The sequence below is a fragment of the Protopterus annectens genome, chromosome 10.part0 (assembly GCF_019279795.1).
Source record: "Protopterus annectens isolate FY-2018-M chromosome 10.part0, PAN1.0, whole genome shotgun sequence".
In the NCBI taxonomy this organism is placed as follows: Eukaryota; Metazoa; Chordata; order Ceratodontiformes; family Protopteridae; genus Protopterus; species Protopterus annectens.
The window spans coordinates 1,031,407,817-1,031,424,706 of record NC_056744.1 but is presented as its reverse complement, the minus strand read 5'-3'; positions in this window follow the sequence as shown (position 1 = coordinate 1,031,424,706).

Sequence of the window (16,890 nt, the reverse complement as noted above, 5' to 3'; positions counted from 1 at the left end):
GTGTGTGTGTGTGTGTGTGTGTGTGTGTGTGTGTGTGTGTGTGTGTGTGTGTGTGTGTGTGTGTGTGTGTGTGTGTGTGTGTGTGATAGTTATACCATTTTGATGGCCCATTAATCCCCCCATTGTATTATCTTACAAGGCCTGCTGGTGTCATCCACCTTAGATGCACAGTTAAACACTTTCCTAGTACATAAACTCCATGGTGCGTGCAATAAGTATGTAGCACTATAATACATATAACTAGATAGGGAGGGGTTCTAACCCCAAAACTGGCAACTCTGTGAGTGTATGTGTGTGTGTATGCATATCTCCTTGCAGCAGTGTGGCTGTCTTCCCTGTGAGTGTGTGTGTGCAATGGTTATACCATTTTAAGGACCTGTTCACACCTGCTAACTCTCCCAGCACCTGCAGATGTCATCCACCTGAATAGCAGTGTCCAACACTACAAAAACATATAAGCTCCGTGGCACATGCAATATGTATGTAGTGCTATAGTATGTACAACTAGGCAGGTAGGAGTTCTACACTCAATAAGGGCAGTTAATGAGTGTGTGTGTGTGTGTGTGTGTGTGTGTGTGTGTGTGTGTGTGTGTGTGTGTGTGTGTGTGTGTGTGTGTGTACATATATCCTCTTTCCACAGTGTGACTGTGTTAGGCCCAACACCTGTCTTACCATGCAGGTTGCAGTCCATGTTTGGCCAGGTATGTCCTGTGGAAACAACTAAAACAATACATAAGACCCAAGAGTGTAGGACAACAAACATTTCCTACATGTATGCAATAGTTGCAGAAAGGGTGACCGGGGTGGTGCAGCGGTTAGCATTGCTGCCTCACAGCAAAGTTCTCCGGTTTCATCTTCGGCTGGGGTGCCTTCTGTGTGGAGTCTGCATGTACTCCCTGTGGTCGCGTGCATTTCTTCTGGGTGCTCCAGTTTCCTCCCACATCCCAAAGACATGCTGTAGGTGGATTAGACACACTAAATTGGCCCTAGGCATGAGTGTGTGCATGTGTGTGCCTTCTGTGGAAGGTTGGGCTCTGGGCTGGCAACTCGACACCATAAAATTCCACTGCCAATCATGAGTGGATGGTGATCCACTGTGGTGACCCCTAACTGGGAAAAGCTGAAAGAAGAAGATGCAATAGTTGTAGAAACCAGTCATTTTACATCAGAAATATCTGAATGTTCTGAGACAAAGCATAACCTAGGGAAATGCTTCAAAAATAAGATGTCAATTTGTCAGAACAAGAGAATACCTATCCTTTGCACTTGCCATAGGTATGGTTTATCCTGCCAACTCTCACGATACTACAAGAAGTGTCCCACTTTGGGCATTTGTTAAGGTGGCAGCCCTACTCTGTTTTGCCTATGTGTGTGCAATATGTATACATGTCGAGGCCCTGTGGGTAGCTGCCTCCCCTAAATAACCCACATGTATCTAGGTATGAATGTTAACCGCTACCACAAACATATGGAGGTACTGACTAAGGCTGTGGCAACTATAAGTTGTGTGCTTTCTGTCACTGACCCACCAAATGATGTTAACACACTGCAACAGAGTCTTACATTGGGTACGTGATGTAACAGATGCTGGTGCCAAGATGCTGGTCTCGGTCTAAATGCAAAAAACAGTACCATTATACCATATGGCAAGGACATGGCCCCATTGTTTGCCACTGTTAAATAAAAACAATGATAACAACACAGGAGGCTCAGATGCAAAAGTTTACTAGTGTACACCAGGAGGCAAAAAAAAATACAAGTACAGAGTTTTGTCTGACATGATGCAGGAAATACACAATTTTATATAGTCTTACATTCAAGCTGTGCCCACCTTACTGATGTGGTTAGTCACAGGGCACCTACATCACTATGGTCTACAATATTGTATTCATAAGAAAAGCTGATGTTGTACATTTTAAAAAGTTTTCCCATGGGAATAATACAGCCTTGCAAAGCACCTGGTTAGTTATAATGTCTTTCTGTAAATGTTACTCTTTCAAGGTTTCAGGCTTGTTCGAATATAATAGTTGGTTCAGTCTTGTAATACACTTCTTTGTTCTTCTTGCAACATTACTTCAGCAGCTGTGTCTTTATCTTGGTAACATTCACAAGGCCAATTGTCCCAGAGAAAGGAAGAATATTCTCAATGCCTTATACATTTAATTTCCTGACCCAGCAGATAATCATTAGGGAAAAACATAAGCTTGCTAAGCTGGCTACTGCCAGGGTCAGAGATCAAATACACTGCAGCTCCAAAGCTTCAAGCAATTACATGTAAAATCATTCTTATTGCCATATTGTAAATAGAATAAAATGCATTATATACTATTTGCTTTTAAACTAGCACTTTATACATGTTCAAATACATATTTTTCTAACATTTTCCTCCCTTTTAATACTTTTTATTCTATTCAGAAACATAAACAATGTTATATCGTCCCCTAGCCTTCTCCTTTGAGGACTTTTAACTAGGCAAGTCATTTAGTTTATATTTCGGAAAAAGTTTCATCTGGAATCAATAGTTCCAATTCAATGTCTTGGTACAAAGTTTCAGTTACAGATATATCAACAAAATCTTTGACTAATCTTTTGATGCAGGGGATCAAACAACAGACACATGCTCCTAATAGGAGCAGACCATCACAAATAGCAATCAAAATATTCATTAGGATAGAACCCCACCCACCAAACAGACTCTGGAAAAAGTTCGTCAGTGGGTTTGGGCCTGGTTCAGTCATGGCCGATACCTGCTGTATTACCTAGGTGGTCATTAATCTCGTGTCGATTGTCTGGTATGAACGCACAGCATTCTTCTTTGATAAGCGCGCACGTACCACCTCTCGCCGCTAGGGTGAAGTCAAGAGCCATTCGAGTTTGTAGCACAACAGTTCTCATTGCATTCAGTTCATCAGTCACTAGTTCAAGAGCAGAAAAAGTTGCGTTACTCATTACTTCGAGAAGCTTCGACAGCTTTCTTAACTCCCAGATCGATTTGACTACTCCATATGCTGGAAATATTCCAGCCCAGGATATAACACTGTCACTCAAGTCGATATGAGTCAATTTTTCTTTATCTTTCACAGAATGATGGTTCTTTCAACCAGCTTTGATTTTTCCCACTGGATTTACAGGTTTTCCGATTGGATCTTCAGGTTTTCGGGCTACATCTCTTACATTTCGTATCTTACCTAGAGGTAATTCTGCAGTATGCCTTATAGCCGGAACCAGATAACCCAAAAAACAACTGCCGGACCAATTCTCAGGTAGCCATTTGTATGCCTTTTTCCCACAAACAAAATAACAGTTTTCTACTTTAGTACTGATGCGGGTTAATTCTGAATGAAACATTTTCTTGTCTATAACAGACAATTGTTTATGCAAAACAGGATTTCTCTGCACATCACTTAATGTTGTTTTCATTAAGCTCAAATATGAATCATAATTTGTGTTACAAACAGTGCCTTTATCTTTAGCTTTAATATAGCATTTATAAGATATAGTTATGTTACAGTTACTCCAACCCACTTGGAGTGTATCATTCTTATAGAAACATACAATTCCCCTCTGTGTAATAGGCAAATACAATGCAATTTTGTCCTGTGATCTTACAGATCCTGTATCAAAAAGTAAATTCTCCCAAGTCTCATTTATCCCCAAGGGGACAGCGGACATCAACAGTCCTCCATATGCTGTTGGTATAGCAGTACAAACCCAGCAATTTGAAATATTCATAGTCTCTACATATACACGCTTCATAGCTAGGTATGTGTTAAAGTTTGGATGCCAGTCTATAGACAGTTCATCACATTTTTCCACTTTCACTTGTGTGGTTATATGTAGGAAAAACCACAACAAAAGGAAGGTCATCACAATCATAGTCAATAAATACATAGTCAACAAGATGATTAAACAATATCTTCGGGGTTGATCTGTATTTTTACTCATTTCACTCTTGGCCATCCTGCCTTTGTTGTGTATCAGTCACAAAATGTTTATCAAGTTGAAAATTCTTTACCGGTTTACAGTGCGTCAGGTGGACCCAGGATGAACTCTCAGCAATTTTGACTGCAGTAGGCGTCGCCAACAGTACCTGGTATGGTCCTTCCCACTTTGGACTCACCCAATTCTTCCTCTTCATAACTTTCAGCCACACCCAGGACCCTGGGGTCAGCACTGCTTCCAATGGTCTGGTCTGTCTTTTATCTGAAAAAGAGTTCAACTGCAAAACAGTTTTATTTGTTAACAGTTTCCTCATATAGCTAGCTAATGAGCTGTCAGCCTCTAGTTCTGCAGGCATGAGAGCTTTCCACTGTGGCACATAATATGCCCTTCCAAATATCACTTCAAAGGGGGTCAAACCCTTTACATTTGGAACTGTTCTCATGCTCAGCAGTGCCAAAGGCAAACAGCAAATCCAATTCTTCTGTGTTTCATTTACTAACTTCCTCAACTTGCTTTTTAAAATTCCATTGTACCTTTCCACCAGTCCTGCAGACTGTGGGTGGTAAGCACAATGATTCTTCAAGGAGATCCCAAAGAATCTCCCGAGTTGGTAAATCGTCCGATTAACAAAATGTGTCCCATTGTCACTATAGATTCTTTCCGGTATGCCAAATCTAGGAATTATTTCTTTAATTAGGGCCTTTGCCACTGTTGCTGCATCCGGATTTTTAGTTGGAAAAGCTTCTACCCATTTGGAAAACATGTCTATAATTACTAAACAGTATTTTTTCCCTTCACATTTATTCAATTCTATGAAATCCATACAAATAGTGTTGAACGGATATGGTGGTGTAGGAAAACTCCCTTGCTTGGGTTTGAATGCTCCTTGTGCATGATGTTTGTTACAGATATGACATGCTGCACAAAATTTTTGTGTAAAGTTTGTGAATCCATATGTTTGGAATATTCAATTTACTAACTGTACCATCTCCCCTGTTGAGACATGGCACTGCCCATGGCTCAACAAAGCTGCATATCTAAATAAATTAGACAGCAATATTGTTTTTTTTCTCTTTGGAGATATACAGTCCATTTTCGAGGATTGCACCTCGTTTCTCCCATTTTTGTTTCTCTGCCCTCGTAGTTAGTGTCTGCATTGTTTTTAACATTTCCAGATCTAAAATCTCAGAGGGTTGTAATTCCTCGGTTAAAAGTAAAGTTTCTGAGTCTGAGGCTCCTTGCTTTGCAGCTGCATCAGCTTTTGCATTTCCTTTTGAAATTCTATCTTGTTGTTTTGTATGAGCTAAACATTTACAAATAGCTACTTTAGTAGGTAACTGAATGGAATCTAACAAGTTCAAAATAAGTTGCGCATGATTAATTGGTTTGCCAGTAGATGTTATCATTCCCCTATTTTTCCATTGCTGTGCAAAAACATGCACTGTAGAGAAGGCATACTGACTGTCAGTATATATGTTCACACATTTATCTTTCGCTAGAGTACAAGCCCGTGTTAAGGCTATCAGCTCTGCTGCTTGAGCAGACAGGTTATGCTGTAAGGGTTGGGCTTCTAAAATCTCTGTATCTGTGACTACTGCATATCCTACTAGGTTTTTCCCTGTAGGACCCTTTCTGCATGAACCGTCCACATAAAATGTCACCTCGGCATCATCCAAGGGCATATCAGTGAGGTCTTGTCTGGGCAAAGTTATTTGCTCAATTTCCTGCAGGCAACTGTGTGGTGTGCCATCCATAGGAGTCGGAAGTAACGTTGATGGGTTTAATGTTGTACAACATTCAATTACCATATGAGGTTGGCTCAGCAGTATGGTCATACATGAAAGATGTCTAGCAGGAGATAGATATGCTATTTTTTCTTGCAGTAAAATTATTGCGACTGCATGAGGCACTCTCAATGTGAGAGGGTGGAATAACACCACTGAGGCCGAAGCCTGTACTGCCATTGCAGCTGCGACTACTGCTTGCACACAGTGAGGCAACGATCGTGCCACTGGGTCTAGCTGTGATGAATAGTAAGCTATGGCGCATTGCTTATCCCCATGCTGTTGCGTCAGAACTGACGTCATGTATCCCTGTTTACAATCTACGGTCTGAAAAAATCTTTTGTGGTAATTCGGAAGTCCTAAAACTAATGATGAAGCTATCAATTGTTTTAGTCTGCAGAAAGCTGTTTCTGCTTCAGGTGTCCATTGTAATACATCTTGTCCTGCCATTGGTGTTTTATATATTAAATCAGCCAGTGGAGCAGATTCTAAAGCATAGTTTGATATCCAGCTTCGACAAAAATTAGTCGTTCCCAAGAAGGACATCGTTTCCTTCTTGGCTGCTGGTTTAGGTGCCTGTAAAATCGCTGTTTTTCTGTCTTCGTCTAATATTCTACCTTCATTGGATATTACATATCCTAGGTATCTAACCTGTTTTCTCCAAAGTTGTAAATTAATTTTATTTACTTTGTGTCCTTGTGCTGCTAAAAATTTCAATAATGCTATCGTATCCTCTCTGCATTGATGCTGGGTAGGGGCTGCTAGCAAGATGTCATCTACATAAAGTAGAATCTGACTACCTCCTGGTGGGGTAAACCCTGCCAGGTTGCTTGCCATTTCTTGTGCAAATATTGTTGGACTTTCACAATATCCCTGCAGTAGCCGAGTATAGGTATATCTCTTACCCTGAAATGTAAATGCAAACCAATACTGGCTATCAGGATGTATAGGTATTGAAAGGAAAGCATTACTTATATCTACCACAGTGAAATATTTTTGTTGTGGCTTCAAATCATTCAACAAGGTGTGTGGGTCTGGCACCGTAGGTGCTCTAGGTATTATTGCATTGTTTACAGCTTGTAAATCCTGTACCATCCGCCATTCCCCGTTTGCTTTTTTAACAGGAAATAGAGGGGTGTTACATGGTGAATCAAGAGATTCTACCAGTACTCCTTCCTTGAGTAATGCTGCTATTATAGGCTTAATTCCTTGCTCTGCATCATTCCTCAAGGGGTATTGTCTTTTCTGTGGTCTAAATGCTGATTTTGGTGTAATAGTTACTGGTCCTGTTGTTTGAATAAGTCCTACATCTGATTTACCTGTTGACCAAAGAATGTTTGGTATGTCACACAAGGCTTTTTCTTCTTCTTCTAATAAGAATGCTAATCAGCTGTCTTCACTAGTTTGTAAGTGTACAGCTGGATGTGTCTGTGTTAGCCAATTCAATTTCTGTTTTTGTATTCCCTGCTCTGATAATTCTAACTCAGTTTGTTTTTCCCATCTTGTTACTTTTTCTCCTAAGTCCGCCCATTTCACATCCTTATTCTTTGTCAAGCTGACATGTGGTAGTCGATTAGATTTGTACAGTGTCATGAATTCCTGAGGTAATGAACAGCTTACCACACTGTTTCCCTCAGTATCCCAATACAAGGTTCGTAATACTAATCTGTTAGCAGGATTTTTGAATAATTCTTGCTCATATTCTTTATCAGGTCCTGGCATGCTACAGTAGTATAGAGTACAATGTAACAAATGCTGTTGGTCAGTGTCAAGGGAGGGGGCCTTACTGATGGCTACATTCATCAGTTCCTCGGTTACAGCCCCTGGACCAGTTGTAACTAGGTCCTGGCTGTACCAGTAAAAAGTTTCACCCTCCGGTCGCACCACAAAAGTATCCATTTGTCTTTGTGCCTCCATACCCTGCATAGTGGGAACTACCGCTATGCCAAATATCTGCATAAGATCTCTTCCCAGTAAGTTTACTGGACATTTTGCAGAAACTACAATTTTACTTTTCTGAGTCATACCTGAAACTGGGTCAGTTATTGCTATATTATGGGAAAGTGGCTCCCTATATAGCTGTCCATTTGCTGCTTTCACTAATATATAATCAGGTGATTCGGAATTTTCTGGTAACTTTGAGGGGTGTATCAAAGTTCGTGACGCTCCTGAATCACACAAGAATTTTACTTCCCTTCCTTCCACTAGAAGTGTAACTTCCGGTTTTGTGTCTGCCAGATAGAGCTCCAAGCTCAGTAATGCCAAATCTAGAATTTCACTTTCTTCATCCTCTACATCTGCCTGCACTTCCTCTGTTCCTTCCACTACATTTACATTTGCCCTTTGTTTGTTTGCTTTTCCTGATGATTTCTGACTTTCATCACTATCATATAGTCAGTCCTCATCACCTTTATTTTCTGTAGTCACCTTTTTATTTAGCCTGCAATCCCTTGCTAAATGTCCTTTCTTTCTGCACTTAAAGCACTCACCTTTCTTTTTTCTCTCTTCAAAATCTTCTAACCTTTTGTCAGATTGTCTATTTCCCTGGGTATTTTTCTTACCCTTTTTACCTGACTGTACTACAAAGACTTCAGCTCCGTCTTCAGCTGTGAAGACTTGTGTCTTCTTTTTTTTTATACCATTAAAGTGTCTTTCAGCATGTCTAGCATATTCAAGTAAGGCTTGTAGCCTACTTGTTTGGTGATCTATCATATGCTTTGTAATAAAGCTACTGATAGGTGCAATGCAACCTTTCAAAAACGCATTTTTCAGTTGCTGTTCATACGAGGTATCATGTGTCTGATTTTCAGGAATAGCCATACCACTATGGTTATTGAAACATTCCAATAATCTACCATAGTACCCATCTACAGTTTCATTCTCCTGTTGTATGCATTGATTAATGCAAGTCCAATCTGCTCTAGGTTTCCATTTTTCAGAAATTCGGTCTGTAAGACCTTTCACTCTGTTGTCTAGTTTTGCGTCACTATGTGGGAGTGGTTTAAGCTCTGCATTATGAGGATTCCAGGTGCCACAAATCATGTGCCAGTCTGGACCCACAATCTGTCTAACTACTTTTTCTACTTCTTCCCCATTCAAGTGGTAACTTAATCTCATACCTTGCAAATCTTGTAAAAACTTTGTGTAATTAACTTTTGGATGAGGGATTCCCTCTGTAGCTTTCCGAATATCTTCCGGTGTCCATGGTCTATATACTAGAAGAGTTGGGTCTTGCCCTTCCTGTCCTGCCTGAGGATTTGGTACCTCGATTAATGGACAGATTTCTTCCTCATTCTCGTCTAGTGTGTTTCTCCCTATTTGATATAAGTCTGTGTCCCCAAGTGTTTTACGTGTCCGGGACCTAGTTTCAATAGGATCTCTAACAAATGGTTTTAGTGTTCTTGTGACTTCAGGATAACGTGGAGGTGGACCCGCTTGTCCTCCTGCTTCATATCCTGAAAAAGGCATTGGAGGGGGTGGAGGAGGAGGGGCTGTCGCTATTACTGTATTATTATCCTCTTTATCTAAAAATAACGTCTTAGCATTTTTAGTTTTTTGTTCCCTTTGGTTTACTTCCTCAATCCACCTGTGTGCCTGAGGAATGCCTAATCGCTGTTGTTTTTTTGCCTGACTTTCTGCGTCAGATTTAAGCTGTTTTAAAAGTTTAACTAATGAAATCTTATTTCATTTACCGTCAAATCCGTATTTATTAACCCATTTTGTATAATACCTTACATTGTCAGCCCGTTGTAATTGCATATATTTTGCGTCATCAGTTAGAGGCGGATCTCGCGAGTTTTTAGTGCACTGATTTCCCATTCTAAAAGAAAATGTTACGTAACCCTTTTCACCATGTGGCATTTCAGTTCCTTACACTGTTTATCTAGAATAACTGCCTACATTATTCTGTTTCCCTGATCTCTGACAAAATATACAGTAATTTCCTTTTGTCCCTGATCTGTATAACAAATCTCTGACAATGACATTTACTGTAACCTAGTCCCTGATCTAAAACAGAAAAAAGGCAAATATCTTCCTACCTGAGCCTCCTGAGTCGACCAGTTCGAGACCGCTCTTTGGCCGCAGATCAGAAAGTGGCCAGCCTCTCAAAACGACAATTCAGTCGGAGGTCTTTGTGTTTCAAGAAGAACTGTTTCGGTAGCTTCTCCTGCGCAGTATTCGACCACCGGTACACTCTGATCTGTAGCTGTCTGAGGGCTTCCGTTTACCGAAGGACCAAACTGTTAAATAAAAACAATGATAACAACACAGGAGGCTCAGATGCAAAAGTTTACTAGTGTACACCAGGAGGCAAAAAACCATACAAGTACAGAGTTTTGTCTGACATGATGCAGGAAATACACAATTTTATATAGTCTTACATTCAAGCTGTGCCCACCTTACTGACGTGGTTAGTCACAGGGCACCTACATCACTATGGTCTACAATATTCTATTCATAAGAAAAGCTGATGTTGTACATTTTAAAAGTTTTCCCATGGGAATAATACAGCCTTGCAAAGCACCTGGTTAGTTATAATGTCTTTCTGTAAATGTTACTCTTTCAAGGTTTCAGGCCTGTTCGAATACAATAGTTGGTTCAATCTTGTAATACACTTCTTTGTTCTTCTTGCAACATTACTTCAGCAGCTGTGTCTTTATCTTGGTAACATTCACAAGGCCAATTGTCCCAGAGGAAGGAAGAAGATTCTCAATGCCTTATACGTTTAATTTCCTGACCCAGCAGATAATCATTAGTGAAAAACATAAGCTTGCTAAGCTGGCTACTGCCAGGGTCAGAGTTCAAATACACTGCAGCTCCAAAGCTTCAAGCAATTACATGTAAAATCATTCTTATTGCCATATTGTAAATAGAATAAAATGCATTATATACTATTTGCTTTTAAACTAGCACTTTATACATGTTCAAATACATATTTTTCTAACAGCCACATCATTGGAAACCCCATAAACACACAACCTGTGTTGAGAGACCTGGATACTCAGTTTGATAATGTTGTATTTAACTGTCATGTAGTGGCAGTTGTCGGAAAGGCCTTGTATGTGGTGCAACTCATAAGGTAAAGGGAGTGCATCCAGAAAAAGGTTGAAATTATCTCTGTATAGTACTCAGACAGTAGAACAATAATGTAGTACAATTGCCAGTTTGATATGCACTGATACAGACATCTGCAACTACTGAAAAGGCCATGGTAATACCCACAAAGGTAATCCATGCCCTCCAACACCTGTCTCATGCAGACAGCCTTTAATCAGTAGTACCCCACTTGATATTGGACAGGTTGCCCAGAAGTGGGCTGTGGCATGCCTAAAACCCAGTGTTGGACCCTGACCTTCAACAGCTGACCCATATATGTGAGTCTACTTCCTCATGCATTACAAGAACAACATGCCTGAATCTGATAGGCAACATCAACAAAACCTGCCAGACAGACAGGTTCATCTCCCAGAGCCTGCCTTGTCTCAGGAGTGCACTTCCCATACATGTCAGAGTACTAAACAGACCCTCATCAAGTGCAACCATGATGAATGGATGGGATACTATGAATCTGTCCCAGGGGTCCCACCTGTGTCCCTCAATGTCAGGAGCAACAGATGCTGATAGACAATTCTGTTGGGGATAAACTAATGGCTATGCTTGTCAGGGACCCAGGACCATTACTGTAGTAACCTGCAATACTAGTATGAACCTAGGATCTTACTGATCTCCCAGGTGACATGTATCAAGAGTAGCATGCTGTGTGAAGGGGTATGCATGCAAGATTACATCATCTGGCCCCATTGTCCCTGACACACTGTCCTACACATACTCACCTAGTTAACTGTGCATATGTACAGCCGTACCTTGGTGATGTCATGGTCCTGCATTGCCACCATGCCATCCTGAGCCACTGTATTGGCAGCAGTTCCCCATGGCATAGACACACAAACACCTGGAACAGAAACAGAAAAGGTCTGGGAGACAATAGTCAGTCAGCAATACTAACACCAAAGCAACATCATGGAACATAGGTACATACACTGTGATGTGTACTCATGACACATGCTAGCAGACATCACATTACAGGCAATGGCACCCACAGGCAGGTGTGGGCTGACAGGGATATTAATTTCTTTGAATTACAAAAAAAGTTGACAGAACTTCAGGAACAGCAGTCCTCCTGGTCTGGTCACATCACATCTGTGTGTGCAGATGTCTTGTTCTTCCTGTCCACCCACCTGCATTAATTTGAAATTGCTTCTTCCTGTTCACCCACGTCATGGAGAATTTACATATGTGTGTGTTTACATGGAAGATGCTGCACAGATGTTATGAAGTAAGGCAATTTATGCAAAGCACAGACCACAGACATGAAGTAGGTGTTTGTAAGGGAATTGGGAAGTTAGTATGCTTAGACCACAGAAGTGAAGTAAGTGTCTGTAAGGAACTTGGAATTTAGAATGCTTAGACCACAGACCTGAAGTAAGTGTGTGTAAGGGAATTGGGAATTTAGTATGCTTAGCTGCACAGAAGTAGGTGTGTCCATGTGTGAAGGAAGTAGGTAGGTCTGTATCTTTGTCTGTGTGTCTATAAGAAGTAAGTTTGTGTTTGTTTGTGTGTAAGAGGGGAGAATAGGAGCGTATGTAAGAGGGGGTCATACATCACAATTATCCAAATTTTTGCCTCATATTTTCAGTTTGTTTCTCATACAATTGTGTTTTTTCTGGCAAATCATTGAGGACTGAAGTCAGAAAATAATGGCAGACATTTGAGTTTTAGACTTCATATTCTCAGAAAATGCATACTCATGCAAACCTTGCTGTTCTATCCACTTTCTAAGGAGGTAGGGGGATGTATATGTGTGTCATACCTTTCAACTGTATAGATTTTGACAGAATGTCTTCATATCCTTCAAAAAATGCAGTCTAACACAAATCCTGTTATTCTAGCAACTTTCTAAATGTGTCCCTAGTTTTGTGCCTTTGTCCTCAACATTATAACAGGCTTTGTCCATATTTATTGTGCTAAGAGATTGAGATATATGGTGTGTGTGTGTGTGTGTGTGTGTGTGTGTGTGTGTGTGTGTGTGTGTGTGTGTGTGTGTGTGTGTGTGTGTGTGTGTGTGTGTATAAGAGGGACATAGCATACCCCTTGGCTGTCCAGGTTTTTGCAGAATGTCCAGCTTTTTGCCCCATATTCCTCCTAAAAAGGATTGAAGTTGCTAAATAATAACAGACATTTGAGTTTTAGATGTCACATCCTTTAGAAAAATGTATACTAACACAAATCCTGTTACTCTAGCAATTTTGTAAGTTCATGAGAGCAATATTTATAATCTGTCCCTACTTATTTTGGGCTTTGTCCAGATTTCTTTGCAAGAAGAGGAGGTGTGTGTGTGTGTGTGTGTGTGTGTGTGTGTGTGTGTGTGTATGTGTGTGTGTGTGTGTTTGTGTGTGCATGTGTGCTGTGTGTGTGTGTGTGTGTGTGTGTGTGTGTGTGTGTGTGTGTGTGTGTGTGTGTGTGTGTGTGTGTGTGTGTATGTGTGTGTGTGAGTGAAATACCCTAGTTAGAGTTAGCAGGTGGAATTAATTTTCAAGTGCATTTTCAAGAAATTGTGAGCTTCAAGGGAAGAGAGGGTTACCGCTGCTCATGCTAAGTCTGCTTAAAATGTGCAACTGTTTTGTTTAGCAAATGGTATCACTGTTGTGGTATAGAACTTTAAAGCAGTGTTAGCAGCACAGCAGGTAGCATGCTTGCATCTTAATGTGGAGGGCTGTATGTTCTACTCCCCCAGTAGGTATATTTACATTTCAAGGAGGTGGGGTGCTGAGGATGTCCTCCTTTGGATGAGATGCCTATTAACTATGAACCTGTTTTTCAGCTTGCCATCCATTCCCTATTGCAATGTACCAGCTTACCATTTTTTTAATGTAATATTGGCAATTTATTCTTTGAGGGCAGCAGGCACTACATTTGTAGATGAACACTGACATATACAGTTGTTTTCTAGAAACAACCTCTTCATTAGTTTCAGATATCTTTAATGTGGAATTATTCAGATGACTTTTACTTTTGCAGAGATTGTGTATATTGATTGATATTGGTGGATTGTAATGAGACAAGTTTGAGTGGCCTTTTATGGTCGAAATGTTCTGAATTGGGCAGTTTGCCATTACTGGTTTGTATGTTTTGTTTCATTGCTTACTTGAAAAATGTTCAAAACTATAAATTTAAAACACACTCTAACAAGTGGTGCTGTATTATACAAGGGATATAATTCAGTTATGTGTTATAATTAATACAATCAGGAAGGTGAATCAAATAACGTTTGCATGGTCCTAAAAAGGTGTGCAAAGGGCCTATGGTTTGGAAACAGCCCAAAGATAAACATAACCTGCCACTGGCCAAATGCATATTCTTTGAATGTGGGTTTCAATCCTGTTTCAGTGAATGTGAGTTTTACAGGTAGAGAAGCTTTAATGCTAAGTCTGTTTTCATTGTAATACTATTGCTTTGTTTAGCAAATGTTTATCAGTGTTTGTGCTATAAAATTTGGAAAAAAAATTGTAAATTAAATCCAAAACTGCAATCATTGCAAGCATTCCTAAACCTGGACAATGCTGACATTTGTGCAGTCACAGAAACCTGGTTCAAAGCTGCAGAGAGCACCCCAGTCTTCCCTGGTTACTCATCCTATCCTACATTCAGACCCCAAACTGTGGGTAGTAAAGCCAAAGGAGGTGGAGTTTCAATATATATATTAAATACATACACACCTCCAGGCTGGTCAAACAGTATGACACACAGGAGACCCTCCAGGTGCAGTTAACTATTAAGACCCCTATACAAATCATAGCTAGCTACCGGTCCCCAAATCTGACCCAAGATTCTCAAACTGCCTATCTACACCTCTTTGAATCTATCAAGATTCAACCCTTTACCCTCATTCTTTATGACTTTGACTACCCAAACATAGACTGGAAGAACTACTCTTGTCAGAACACAAATGCCCAGAGATTCCTCGATTTTGTCAATGCAAATACTTTGGAACAGCTAGTCGATACCCCCATAAGAGGTGATAATATCTTGGACTTGATATTAACCAACATGAGTAACCACTGCTGCATCCCTGCAGTATCATCCTCCCTTGTAAGATCTGACCATAAAACAGTCACGTTCAAAGTCACCATCTCCCCCAACCCCTCCTTTATCTAGGGTAAATCAAAAAAACTTCTCCAAAGCTGATAACAGCCTCCTGAGGGATGGTATAAACAGCTTCACAGCCCCCTCTTCCTCTCTAGGAACTGGCATCAGTATCCAAAACTATACCAAATTACTATGCAAACATTTATATAGATGCATGGAATCAGGAATACCTGACAGGACTAAATCATCCTCCGCAAGGAAGAGTAAACCTGTCTGGTGGACATCTGCAATAAATAGATTCTATAACAAAAGAAAAAAATTGCTGTCCAGGACCAAGAAGGAGGAGGTGCCCAATTGGAATCAATCTCTCCTTAGCCTAAACAAGCAAATAAGAGCACCAGTGAAATTCTCCAAAGCAAACTTCAAGTTCAAATTGGCCACATCTACTAGAGGCAATCATAAGGCCTTCTTCACATATGTCTGTAATCTCAAACGTAGCACCCAGATCTGTTCAGAAATGGTGGTCAAGGACACCACATATACAAATGCCATTGATATAGAAAACTTGCTCGTTGACAGATTCAGTAAAAATGTCACCACTCTGTCCCCATCAGTAAATCAGGACATTCCCAGTTCCTGCCCCCTTCCCCATTATATCTAGGGATCAGGTCATTAACCCTCTCTCAAAGGCAAAAAATACAGCCTCCATGGAACCTGATAACATCCCAGGCTGCATCCTACATGAACTCAGGCAGGAATCTGGAGCACCATTAGGCACCTTATTCAACCAAAGCCTGAGTAACAGTTTTGTCCCAGTTGACTGGAGAGCAGCCACTGTCATCCCTTTACACAAACGTGGAGTGTCCACTGATCCAGGCGATTATAGACCCATCAGTCTAACCTGATCTGCAAGGCCAAGGAATGAATTATTATGGACCTCATTAGCAAGGACAATGGCAACCTCCAAACACTCAGTCCCACACAGTTTGGCTTCATTAAGGGGATGTCACATGTCTGTTAAATTTGGTCAACTTTTTTGAGACAGTTACCAAAGCCATGAATGAGGGGAAGACAGTGCCTACCTTGACCTGGCCAAAGCCTTCGACACTATTCCCCACTCAGGCATAATAGATAAACTCTCTAAACTAGGCATCAATCTGTATGTTACCAGATGGGTAGCCAAGTGGCTCACTGATAGAACCCACCTAGTCAAAATAGGGGAAGCCACCTCAAGCAGTAGACCCATATCAAATGGCGTACCCCAGGGTTCAGTCTTGGGGCCTCTATTATTTGGGATATACTTTTCTGAGGTACAGGCCAAACCAGTGGGCTATAGCTGATCAAGTTTGCAGATGACTGCAAGTTGGGAGCTGTCATCAATTCCCCTAGTGATGTGGGCATCCTCCAAGAGAGTCTCACTCAAACAAATGACTGGTGCCAGAAACATGGCCTCAAGCCGAATACAAAAAAATGCATTATCATCCCCTTTGGGGAGAGCAATATCCCCACAAATGATCACATTAATAACAATGTTCTAAGCATGCAGTCGGTCATGAGGGATTTGGGAACCCAGATCAATAGCAGCCTGACATTTGGCCACCATGTTGCTTCCATTGTATGGAAAGCTTTCTACATGGCCCAACTCATAAGTAAGAGTATCTCATCTAGGGACAAGGAGGTCATAACATCCCTGTATTCTTCCCTTATAAGGCCCATTATTGAGCACAATGCCCCCTTCGACATGTAACTCGCAAAGCACATGCAGCAGCTGGAGAGACCACAGAGGTTCCTCACTAGGAGAATCCAGGGCCTCAAAAATCTATCATACACAGGTAGGCTAAAAGCCCTATCCCTCTACTCAGTTTCATACAGACTCCTCAGTGGTGACCTCTGTCTGGCATAAAAGGTGATCTCGGACCCCGCCTTGATGGGACTACTGCATATCCGCAAGTGAAGCTCCACTCGAGTAACCCATGCATACGGCCTCAAGCTGGTCTGTGACATCAATAGGACTTGC